The 13080-nt window shown below is 38.5% G+C and overlaps 1 non-coding gene across 1 annotated transcript; it reads left to right on the forward strand.

Moving 5' to 3' along the window:
* The first annotated feature begins 1112 nt into the window (after nt 1-1112).
* TRNAS-UGA (transfer RNA serine (anticodon UGA)) lies at nt 1113-1199 on the forward strand. Its single transcript has one exon. It is a non-coding gene; the product is annotated as a tRNA-Ser (tRNA).
* Nucleotides 1200-13080: the final 11881 nt, after the last annotated feature.

The raw sequence follows: 13080 nt of genomic DNA on the forward strand, positions 1-13080 counted from the left end.
TGACTACTTATTGAAAGACCGAGCAGGAAATGAAAAGTTGTACTACAACAACTGTAAGCATCCCCTCCCCGCTCTTACTTTGATCGACTTGCCCGCACAGCATCTTTTTTGAGAGAAGAAGTCAAGGGGCTAAGTGACTCTCAAAAGTCGTCTTTTGTATCGCGCTAAGAGAAATGACATAGATAAGATCATTTCTTAAAGAGTTTCATTGTCGAATTTTTATCATCCCAATAGTAGCTGCTGATAAAAGGTGCTTTATAAAAGCCGGCCCACAGCAGTGAAAGTACGAGGGATTCCGTCGATCGAACGAAAACAGCTTCTTGCCTTTTTTGCCTATCTGGCTTGACTACTCTGCTTGCTTAACACAAGTCTTATTTAACCTTCACGAACCACTTCACTACCCAGCAAGCGTAGGCTCGAAAGCAATGGATTAAGCAACTTGCGCGAAACTTGAGCAGTTCTCCATACCATAAGGGGCAACAAGCAACGGATTGAGCTGAAAGCCGTTGCTCTAATGCCTCGTTACGTATACTTCACTCGCTCGTTAGCGCTTTAATTTTCTTGCAGGGCCTTTACCTTTAGGCTTGACTAATAAGATAGATAGGGCTTTTCTCGCTTGTTTGAGACCATATAAGGCTTTCTTCAATCGGCAAACAAGGGGAAGCCTGATAGGGCTTTAAGAGGCAGCGACAGGGGCATGCCTGACTCTTTAGAAAGTATACAAGTATTGAAAGAGTGAAGTCTGGGGACAACGGTAAACGTGAGGAATGGGGCCTCCAAACCGCCTTACTAAAGAAGTTTGCAAGCAAGGGACATGCCCTACCTTTCCAACTAAGTCCAATGCGAGGAGGTCAATCTTAAGTGTTGGAAGCTACTACTAAGGTACTCCCCCTCATCTATACTTTACTATAAAGGATAGGCAATTGAGAGATAATAGGGCCATAGCGATAGACACAGAAACTGAAAGAAATAGATGAAAAAATGACTTCCGTAGAGGATAGGGTCAACCTGCTTAGATAGGGCGATAGCCCAGTTTTGGTTGAATATCCTTTCCTGTGTTTGTCTTGTATTGAGGTATACCGAAGATATGAGTCAAAGTAGGTAACAGAAGAGGATGGATGTCTGAGCGGTTGAAAGAGTCGGTCTTGAAAACCGAAGTATTGATAGGAATACCGGGGGTTCGAATCCCTCTCCATCCGCGAGGTCAGTACTCACTCTTGCGTAACGAATCGGATAAATGCTTGTGTTATAGGTTGTCTCTTGTCTCCCTTTCGTTATCTTCCTATAGGTTGGGGAAGGGCCGGGTGTCCCTCTCGTTTAGTGATCCCCGGAGCGGGGGGTGGTCAAGGGATTCGGGGGTAGAGGAGGTCGGGCACAATCCGGACAAATGATATAGAATAAGATGGCATCAAAGAGAGAAGGACAGTTAATCCAATAGTACTGATAGGACCTTTTCATCTAATAGAATCTAATAGAATAGATCACACCTTGGGAGTTCTCTTTCTCTCTAACTATCCATTTCGTAAGAGAAGAAAGAAAGGATTGTAGGGCAGATGGTATGCCCCTTTCATGATCTAGGCGTCGTTGATTGATTCTACTTCTTCTCCTTCTTTATCGAGATTCAGTTAGTGCTCAATCTATTGATCATTGGTAAAAGAGATAAAAAGTAAGCGGGGTGCGTGATCAGATCGTTGAGAATTAAGTGATTGAAATAATCTACTTGTTTCAGAACCTGTACCCGTAGTAACAATCCTGCTTTATTATTTTCTTGATGGTCCTAAAGTGACTTATGAGAACGAAGACAAAGTGCGATCATGGAGTGGCGCCCTTTTCGAACACTTAGTCTCAAAAGGCTAGATTAGTATCGAGGAGAAGGCCTTAATTGCTCGGCTATACTCGATCAATACCTCCGCTAGTAGTTCTTGGAAGAACTTCCTGGATTCTCAAGAAGAGATGAGAAGCTGTAGTGGGGCATATAACTAAAATAGTCCTGCTATATAGACCTAGAGAGATAGAGACTGTTGTTGCTATTTATTGTTTTTTACGCATTTTCTTGCCTTATACGCTTTGTTTTACGACCGGATCGTGACTTGATAGCGCAACCGCCTTTCTTCTTTGTGGTTCTGATGAGCCTCAAACTGGAATGGGTGGTTTGGGAAATCAAGAGCTTGCGCTTTATAGTGCGTTTTCTTATAACGGCTATAGGGTTGTGCCCGTCTCAAGGCTCGGCTTCAATGGTACAGAAAAGCGCTCCTGGGGACGTGGCGATTTTTTTGGATACTACGCGATTGGGACAAGAAAAGAAAGTAGAACCCTCCCATAGGTTTTTCATTCTTTCCATATCCCTCTGCTGGTCTAGCGAGCCCTCCTAGCCGCCTAGAGTGCAGCCTGCCTGTGGAAGACCGTAACGTAAGTAACTCTGTGCTCCTGATGGGGGAAATGAAAGCAGAATTCGTTCGGATCCTCTCACATGTTCAATCTTTTTTTAGCGGTTTCCCCAGAGATCTTTATCATTAATGCAACCTTCATTTTGCTCATTCATGGAGTTGTATTTAGTACATCTAAGAAATATGATTATCCACCGTTAGTCAGTAATGTGGGTTGGCTTGGATTACTTAGTGTTGCGCGCCTAGGAGGGCAGCGCGCTTTGGGATGCGGAGCAGCTATTATCGCCCAGCTCCCTAACCTAATGTGGCACCGGGTTCGGACCACAGGGAACCGTAGCATGGGGTAACGTCTAATCCTTTTGCCACCGCAAGGCTGGCTAATCGTACGCAGCAGGCTCGAAGACCCCTGGTTCTGGAAGGCACATGAGTCTGAACGCTATGTTGAATGTGCGACCGACACTACGTAGGTACCTGTGCAGGTGAGGTGTCGGTCGGTCCTAGAAATGGCGGCAGCGGCGCGAGGAGTTAACGACCGAACGTGCTGTAACCTAGGGATCACCAGGTAGCTCTTTCGCTCTATAGGGATTGGGGGGACATAGCACAATTCTTCTTGGAGGAGGGTTGGTTTGCCCGGGTGACTGATCCTGCCATAATGAACTCCTACATATAGCACCGCCAACCGAAGTCGAGCATACATATGATGATCTTCATGCGTGAATAGCCGGGAGGAAAGAAAGGGCGGTAGATGATAATGAGAAAGGGCGTCGCGTCTGGACGGGCGGGCGGAATGGATGAGCGAAAGGTGCCATGGAGTGGGGAATATCCCGAGGCTCATGTAAGACAACTAAATATGCGCCTCGAGGTGCTGCCGAGGAACTGAGGGACCTTATCGAGTACAGGATAGGTAATTTGAAGAGATAGTGCTAGCCTATTCGTTATGGGGAATAAATGCTCCGGGCCAAATAGAGCTTACCTACGGAACCTGGCTTTCTCCGGCGAGTTTTCTCTCGTAAAGCCAAAGACGCCCCAAGACAAGGTACAACTGTTGGGAAGGGGACATGATCAATAGAACCTGGCTGGATCCAGGCTGGGATAGTGGCGCCCATTCCTAACCAGTTCCGAAAAGGTTCGCTCATGCTGGAGGGAGCATCCCCACTTAGTGATCGGTCCGCTAGTTCACGCAAATCCAAAAAAGTTATCACGGACGAGCCACATGCAGGGAAACTTGCACGTGTGGCTCTGGCCGGGCTTTCCTGAGGCATCTAATAACCTTGCTTCTGCTCGCCGCTGGCGCACCTCTTCTAACTATTGCCCATTTATTCTGGAATAATCTTTTTAGGAGGGACAATTTTACATATTTCTGCCAAATCCTTCTATTATTAAGCACGGCTGGTACCATTTCGATGTGTTTCGATTCTTCCGAACAAGAGAGGTTTGATGCTTCTGAATCCATTGTATTAATTCCACTTCCTACTCGCAGTATGCTCTTTATGATCTCGGTTTATGATTCAATTGCCATGTATTTAGCTATTGAGCCTCAAAGTTTATGTTTTTATGTGATCGCAGCATCAAAAAGAAAGTCTGAATTTTCCACGGAAGTCGGTTCGAAATATTTGATCTTAGGTGCATTTCCCTCTGGAATATTATTATTTGGGTACGACCGGACAACTACCGATATCTATTAATATCTTTTTTAGAATGTTGTTGTTAACTATATATCTATCTATACCGTAAACTATCGGATCGGGTCTTACTTAGATGTGAAACTTGCAGACCTCATTGGTTGTGATATTGATCTTACGAGGAGAACTAAATATAAGAATATATATACTTGTAGAGACCCTCTATATAGTTGTCTATCTAGGGCGATCGATCTACATCTACATCTTTCCCCATAGCCCTGGGGCTGTGTCTCGATCTCCTATATGCGAAATCTAAGGGACTCCGTTCCTATGGAGATTCCCCTTGGTCTAATTCCATGCCTTATGACGAAAAGGGAGTCGGCGTGGCGTAAAGTGAAGATTGGGGGAAGTAAAGCAAAATTCCCTTCTGGGGTATTCCGAAGGTGTAACCTAGGCAATGAAAAAGGGGCCCGATACTTCAACTAGAGGAGCGACCTGTTGGTTCACCAAACCCCGACCCAGCCGTCACACGTTCTCCAGATCCGAAGGGATCCAGTGCCCAACTACCGACTCCTCCCGGAATTACGTTATCGGAGCCGAGCCAGGAATGGCCGTTAGTGGACACCCACCACTTTTAACCGGTTAGAGAGGCACTCTTTAATACATTAAGAAAAGATGTTCACAGGGACTAAAGATGTTCACAGGGACACCTACCTCAACAACCTCACATTCTCTCTCAGTGGCTGCAAGAATCTGGTTCTCACCCAACTACTATAGATGATCTACTAGTGGAGCAGATTTCTGGACTGGCCAACATATCTCAACTACTACTCACTTCTGATATGAGCAATCAAGACTATCAGGCCACCATGCTCACCTACAATGAAGATGTTGAAAAATAGAAGGAGAAGATTGTAAATGATGAAGAACAGGATGGTAATGTGGATGCATGGCTATCCCAAGACTTTGTGTTGGAGATGGATCAAGTTTTGGCCAGATTCAGGGAGGAGTATGTTACAATCCTTGGAAGCAATGCAAGGGCCTTGACTCCACAAGAAGTGTATGATGCAGTCACAGAAGTGCATAAAGTGCAGCTCAAGGCTTTTCACCTTTTTGGTAAAGCTCTTGAAGTCAAAATGACTGGTCATGAGGATAAAATTAGGAAGCTGGTAAAGGATAAGATGGATGAAATTATACCATCTCAAGTATAGATCACCTCAAAGTTCAAGCATTTTGCTTATCAGATGTCAACGATGGATCTTACTACAATAGAGAAGGAAGTCAAAAATATTAAATAATCTTTCATCAATCTTCATACAATGGTCCAACAACAAATCACTCATTCTAATGACACTATGGTCAAGCTGGATCAACTTTACCATTACAGATATGAGCCTTCAGCTTTGCTAATGGAAGGCATCAAATAAGCTGTAGAAGAAAACTTTGGCACATCTAGCAGCTCTTATCAGCCTAGATCTACTTCAACAAACTACAAATTTAGTCTCTACAGACTCAAGTCTTAGCACTGCAAGACTCCAACTCTTCTCTCACTGCACAAGTTCAAGCCCTAACATCTCTTGTTAAAAGCCAACAAACAGACATCCAAACCCTGGTGGATTCTCATAAGCATCTTCAAATGCGGAACTTTATAGCTTTGGGAGCCATCATGGGTAAACTCAACATACCACTACCTTCTCTACCTGAACAAGTAAGGCCTGAAATCCCTACTCCTCTCCTTATGCCTTCCAACAAGACTAAGGGGGAGATAGAGGCTAGATTTGCACAATCAAGATCATCTCATCAGGTCTAGGGTGCTGAAAAGAAATTGACTAAAGAAGTAGATCTTGACATGGAGAGACTTATTAAGGCTGCTGAAGGACCTAGTCTGAGCAGAGAATTTAATGAACTACTCAAGGCCCTAAAAGCTTCTCTCAACAACAATCACTTCACATACAAAAAGGCCCTGGACAAGACAATTAATTTTATAAGAGTGATCATGGTCAATCAGGACAACTTTTTGCATTAGAAGATAGTGATCAATGCTAATAATTCAGGGACAGACATATGTATGCAGGTGTCCCTCAATTACCTTGTCTCAAGGAGGGCATCTGAGTTGGATATCTTCATCAACAAAGTCAAAGTTATAACTCATGAATATACCTTTCTATTAACTGAATTGAGAAATGCTCAAGTGGCTACTTTTCCTGAAGCATATCTACAGCCAAGAAAGGGTATAACATACATTTGTCCAAACACCAATCATTTTAAACATTTTCAGATCCCCAAGCAGTGTGTCATGAGCAACAATAAGCTTATCATGATCCTAGAAACTGACTTAAAAACCAAGAAGAATAAGAACTCTGATGACATGGAGATGATAAAGATGTTGAGGAGGTATTTGAATGATAATGAAGCCAACTTGCCCAAAACTCAAATCATCAAGGATGATTTGGATGATGATGAGCAGAAGAAAGATGATCAAAATCCTTCTGGCTCAAATCCAAGTCAGTCCACTAAGCCATATGGCAGCAAGGGTGGTGAGAATGAGAAGGAGGATGATAAGAAAGATGAAGAGAAGAAGTGAAAGGAGGAGCAAAAAGAATAATGATAGCTCAGAAACATAACAAGCCCTAAAAATCCAAACAGTCCTAGCTCAACCTTTATCTCAACCCTCAAAATTAACCATCTCAAACATCAAACCTTCCAAACATCTAAGCCAAAATTTCTGTACAAACAAACAACCAACTTTTTCCTAAAAATTCCAATCACCTCAAGCCAAACAAATCGCAAGAAAATTATAACCCTACCTTTAACCAAGCCTTCACTTAAAGTCAATCTCAAATCTGTTGGAAGAAAGCCTAAGAAAGTCAAACTCACAAAGAAAGGAGAAGTCACTAAAAGGGCAATCTGGAACTGTTTCAACAATCTGACTTTCTACCTCTAAATTGGTGCATCTCAAATAAAGACCATTTTCAACAACTTGCTGAGGAAATAGTCAGAGTCCGGGTTGTATCTCTTAGGGAAGTTAGAATTTTCTATGAAGATGGTTCCTTCACCTTTCTTGGCAGTGATTTAATGGACTCACTTTCAACCACATAAATTAAGAGAATAATAAGCTTGCTAAAGGACAAGGATACTTCTACAAGGGCAGGGAGATCAGTTTTAGCTGAGTGGATGATTGAAAGGGAAGAAACAAGAAAAAGAAATGAACTTGAAGCCGAGGAAAGAAGAAGGAAGTATGATGAAGAAATTCAGATGTTTATAAAAAAGATCAGAAGAGCTAAAGGCCAAAGGAAATGAGCAGAATTTCTAAAGATGGGAAATTTCTAGACATCAAAGCTGGTGGATTCTCAAGATTTAGAATAGATCTGCTGGATAGTGGTTATCCCAAGGTAGCAAGATAGAAACTTGTAGAAGCTCTAAGTGGAACACCTATAATAGAAGAACTTGAAATTCTAGATCACTTGAAGGATTTACTTAGAGAAGAAGCAGACACAAAAACTGTCATTATCTGATACTTGTAACCATTGAACTTTATAAATCTCATGTTGTACAAAAGTTGTAATTTCATCAAGCTTTGTGTATTAATTTTATTTTCCATCATTTTAAACTTGGGGTTAGTCTTGTTAACAGGCATGAATTTGTGTTAAGCAATCTTCTCACAAATTGGGGGAGATTGTTGTACAAGACATGCATGTACTCTAACAAGACTAAGACAATTTGTCAACCCTAAGTAAGTTGTATTTTGTACTTGTAACACTTAAAGTCTGTAAAAATGTTAAAGGAGCAGACTGGAGTCTTTTTCTATAAATAGTGTCAAGCCTAAGAATTCTATCTGGAAGAAGATCAAGAAGATCATGCCTCACAAGAATTATGAAGAAGCTTGGAGTTGAATAAATATGTTTTAGGAAAAATATTCTAAATCAAGATCTCTACAAGTCACAAATTTAGTGTTATAGAGAAGTCATTTGAGAACTCCAGAATGACTTATAGAGAACTCAGTAAAGCTTATAGAGAACTTAAAGATATTGACAAGCCAAATTGAAGACAGGAAGATTGGAGATATCGACAAGTCATTTCTTCACTAGAGAACTCAGAGTTATCGACAAGTCAACATTCATTAGAGAACTCTGAGTTATCGATAAGTCAAAATTCCACTAGAGAACTCAGAGATATCGATAAGTCAAAATTCACTAGAGAACTCTGAGATGTCGAAAATTCAAGAAGCAACTAGAGAACTCAGAGTTATCAATAAGTCAAAGTGAAGATATGAAGATTAGAGATCTCGACAAGCCAAATTCTCTTATAGAGAACTTGAGACCTCTACAATCCAAATTAACTATAGAGCACTAGACATTTGGGTAAGCCAATATACTTATCGAGATGTCAAGTATTCTATAGATCAAACTGGAGATCTCGAGGTAAAATCTCAAAGTACAAAATTACAGTTCAGTTCAATATTCAAGGTTAACAATCAATAAACAATCCAAACAGCTGGATTGACGAGTCTACAAAAAGCAGCTTGAAGGATGTGCAAGATCAATGGTGAAGATTAACTGACAAAGGAAGATCATGATAATCACAGGATGCTAAAGATATGCTAAGCCAGAAATAGAAGATATACTTTTCTATAAATGGAAATGAATGTTTACTAAAGATAATAGCATGTCTTATTGTACACTAAGTAAACGAGCAGTTAACTGAATTATAAAGTTAACACTGGTCCTTTAGTCAGTGGTAAAAATTTAGATAAAAAATCTTGTAATATTCTCAAGAATAAGCTAAGGTCTTTATCAACAAAGAGCCTAGAAATTTTGTAGCAAAAGCATTCTTAATTTAATATAAAATTAAGTGAGTTTTGAAGATCTGTGTTCTTTATTGTTGCAAGTTTAATTTCTGTATGAACACACTTTCACTACAAGATTTAATTACTTTGTTTAACCATAAATAGTTCAAGAAAAGCTCAAAAACAATAAAACACATTCACCTTCCTCTGTGTGTTATTCATTACCTAACAATATATTAATGAGAGAGAATATGAAACTGCCGATAGAAGTAGGTAGTAACTGATAAATATGATGAAGCCAACTTGTAGATGACTTAAGAGATCACATAGTAGCAAAGTTATCTGTAGGAAAACTGGGCCCTGTTGTGCAAGACATTCCTATATTATAACAAGACTAAGTCAAATTGACAATCGTAAGACTTAGCTATATGATAGTCTAAATCTTTATTTTGTATTGTATTACTTGAGTTTGTAAAAATGTTAAAGATCAGACTGGAGTATTTTTCTGTGAATAGTCTCAAGCTAAAGAATAAACACTGGAAGAAGATCAACGAGATCATGCCTCAGAGGAAAGGTGAAGAAGCTTCGAGTTGAATAAATCTGTTTTAGGAAAAATGTTCTAAGTCAAAATATCTATAAGTCACATATCAAGTCATATAGAAGAGTCATTCGAGAACTCTAGAATGACTTATCGAGAAGTCCCAATGGCTTATAGAGAAGTCTCAAAGATATCGACAAGTCAAATGAAGATATGAAGATTGGAGATATCGACAAATCAAATTATCATTAGAGATTTCAGAGATATCTACAAGTCAAAATGTATATATAGATCTCTGATATATCGACAAGTGATCTTTGTATATAGAGAACTCAGAGATATTGATAAGTTAAAATAAAGATATGAAGATTGGAGATATCGACAAATCAATTTCTCATTAGAGATCTCAGAGATATCGACAAGTCAAAATGCATATAGAGATCTCAGAGATATCGACAAGTCATTTCTACATGCAGAGATTTGGAGACCTCTACAAGCCAAGTTCACTTATAGAGAACTCAGAGAGCTCGACATGTCAAAGACACTTATACAAAATTCAGAGATCTCGATAAGCCATTATACTTATCGAGATGTCAACTCGCTATGGAACAAACTGGAGATATCAATATGAACCTCAAGTACAAGATACAGATAAATTAAATATTCAAGATTATCAATAAACAAATGATCTAATCACTTAGATTAAAAAGTCTACAAAAGCAGCTTGAAGAGTGCAAGATCAAGGGCCAAGATTAACTGACAAAGAAAGGTCACAAACCTACAAGATATGCAAGGATTCACTAAGCCAGAAATGGAAGAGATACTTAAAGTAGGGTTTAGTACATCTTATTGCATGTTGTGTAAACCTGTGTTTACTAATCTATAAAGTAAACACTGGTCCTTTATTTTTAAAATATAACAAACAGATCTAAATTTTCCTGTACTCTACAAACAAAATTATTTTGTTCACCACCTTTCCAAATCAGTTTTAAACAGCCTAAAAATCAAGAAAATACATTCACCCCCCTTGTGTTGCACCCAATATCTAACAAGTGATATCAGAGTAAAATCTGGAAGAAATAGATAAAGATCTTGAAAGTATGAGTGCATGGAAGATAAGAAGTATTAAAATACCATCCTTTGACAAAATCAACTATACACTTTGGAAAAGGTAAATGATGTTGTTCATAAGGATGGCCAATCCATTATATATCCAGATTCTCAAGAATGGCTCTTTCACCCCCATTGAAAGGGTAGATGAATCTACAGATGGAGACATGGTCACCCCAGCTCATTTTGCACCTATGGACCCTTCAAAATACATTGAATCCGAGAAGGAGAAAGTCTCTCAAGATATTGGTCTACAATTAATTCTGATAGAGTCACTTGATAATGTTATGTACAACAACATTGTCAACTTTGACACAGCTAATCAGATCTGGGAGAAAATAGAGATTTTGTGTGAAGGTACAGAGGAAGTTAGATCCAACCAAAGGAGAATACTGGTGTCTCGGTATGAGGGATTCATGGCAAAGCCGAAAGAAGGAATTACTGAAGTTTTTGAGAGGTTCAATAAATTGATAAATGACTTGTAGCTACATAATAAATACTATGAAGCTGAGGAGGTTAACATGAAGTTCCTGCTAGCTCTTCCTGACCATCTTGAACAAAAGATATCATCCATTAAATAAGGAAGAGATCTGAGCAGAATAACACTAGAAGTATTGTATGGAATCTTGAAAAATTACGAACTTGAAATGCTGCAAAGAAAGTCATTAAAGGCAAACCATGGACATGTGGTTGATGGTTCCAATGCCTTAGTTGTACATGACAGTGAAGAAAGTGAAGATGAGCAAGATGATCAAGTTCTAGTTATTCAAGTTATGGAACAAAAGAACTAAGGACCTCAGAAGCAAGTTATTTTGCTAGATGAAATGGACTAATCCATGGCTTACTTCGCTAGGAAATTTTTTAAAATTAGAGTCAAGAAGCCAAGGTTTTACAAGAACAAGGGACATTCTTCCAAAAAAATAATTGGAAACCAAAAGCTCAGTATAACTCATCTAGCAAAGGTGGCTACAAAACTGGATCTATTTGTTAGGCACAAAACATGCGCTAATAATTCACGCAAGTATACGCGTTCGCAAGTAATATAGAATGATTACTAGTTCATTCCCATAGAGACTCAGACTAATTATATTTAATTAACACTCACTCACCAATGTATGATTACTTCTCAATGTCAAGACAATAACACTTAAGGTTGATTAACTAATTATTAACTATAATTAACTACGAGAATAAAACACTTAAATTATTACTTGAATTAACAATATTAAACACACATGAGATCATAACTTCATTACTACTTCATTCAATAGTCATTGTTGTTACCCTTAGCATGTAACGGTGATGATATTAATCGAACAACACGAAACTGATAAAAGCCAACTTTCGTTGTACTAGTACCATTCTACCAAACATCTACAATTAAGATAGAAATTGCATAGGCATCAATTATGTTGAGACCCTATATGTCCACAAAATTTGACAACATAACGATTTAAGCACAACTTATTCATTATGATTACACAGGGCAAGTAAAACGGTTAGAGTTACCCACTAATCATGCATACAATACATGAACCTATGCTAGCATGGCAAGTTCTAAATCTCAAGATTCACTATCGCTTCACCAATCGATCCAACTAGTAGGCCAAGTAACATATACACATATAAAATACATAATCTATACGATACGATATTCGAAACAAACACTTTCGATACAAAATATTATTCTTATTCTTATTCGATACATACGATACACATAACACATAAACAACAGTAATTCAAAACCCATAATTCATGCCACGACAACTATAACCCGATGATAACGGTCCTAAATTTTCTGAAAACTGTCACTACAATCCGGTGACTATGGCCCTAAGTTCTTATTTGATATTTTCATAAACCATGGCACAAATCAGAGATCCAAAATTATCATTGAGACAATACACATGTACAACAATACATATAACATAGCATATAATACTTTCAAATATATCATCACTTAGCCCATGTTTTGATAATCAAATATACACGTATCACATAATTTAGAAAACTCTAGCAAAATCGATTGAAAACTTACCTCAAAACCTGACTAGATCTGAAGTTAGCCTTTTTGACCATCTAAACAGCGTTATCTTGGAAAACACGAAATATGAAAGTTGTAGATAACGAGAAGATCTTTCCGAAAAGTCCAGATCACTGAATTCCGACTTACGATAAATTTTTTACGAATTTTATAAGACTGCTGATTTATGTTAAGAAGAGCCATACAATTTTTAATGATAAAAACAAGGAATACGAATAGGGTGTATTTATAACAATAAAAACCATATGTCTTAACCTACAAGTTGTCCATATTATAATCTGATCCAAATTTTAAGCCCATTAGTCTAATTCAGTTTTTAAATCCTAATCTTAATCAAATTTTAATACCTTTTTCTATTATTTTATTATTAATTGATATCTTAAAATTACGGGATATTACATGCCTGAAGCTTGAAGTCTTTCTCCAGTTTTGTCTTTGTCCTCTATTCATGGAGTAGAGGTGTAAACCTTGAAGGGTACATAGAAGTGTATATCAAAAAGAATTGTATGAGTTGAGTATTGATAGATGTTTATGATATGTGAGCAAAAGAGGCAAGGTGTAGGAAAGGGAAACAGATAGTAGAGGAGTAGGAG

This window comes from Apium graveolens, chromosome 6 (genome assembly GCF_009905375.1).
Source record: "Apium graveolens cultivar Ventura chromosome 6, ASM990537v1, whole genome shotgun sequence".
Taxonomy (NCBI): domain Eukaryota; kingdom Viridiplantae; phylum Streptophyta; class Magnoliopsida; order Apiales; family Apiaceae; genus Apium; species Apium graveolens.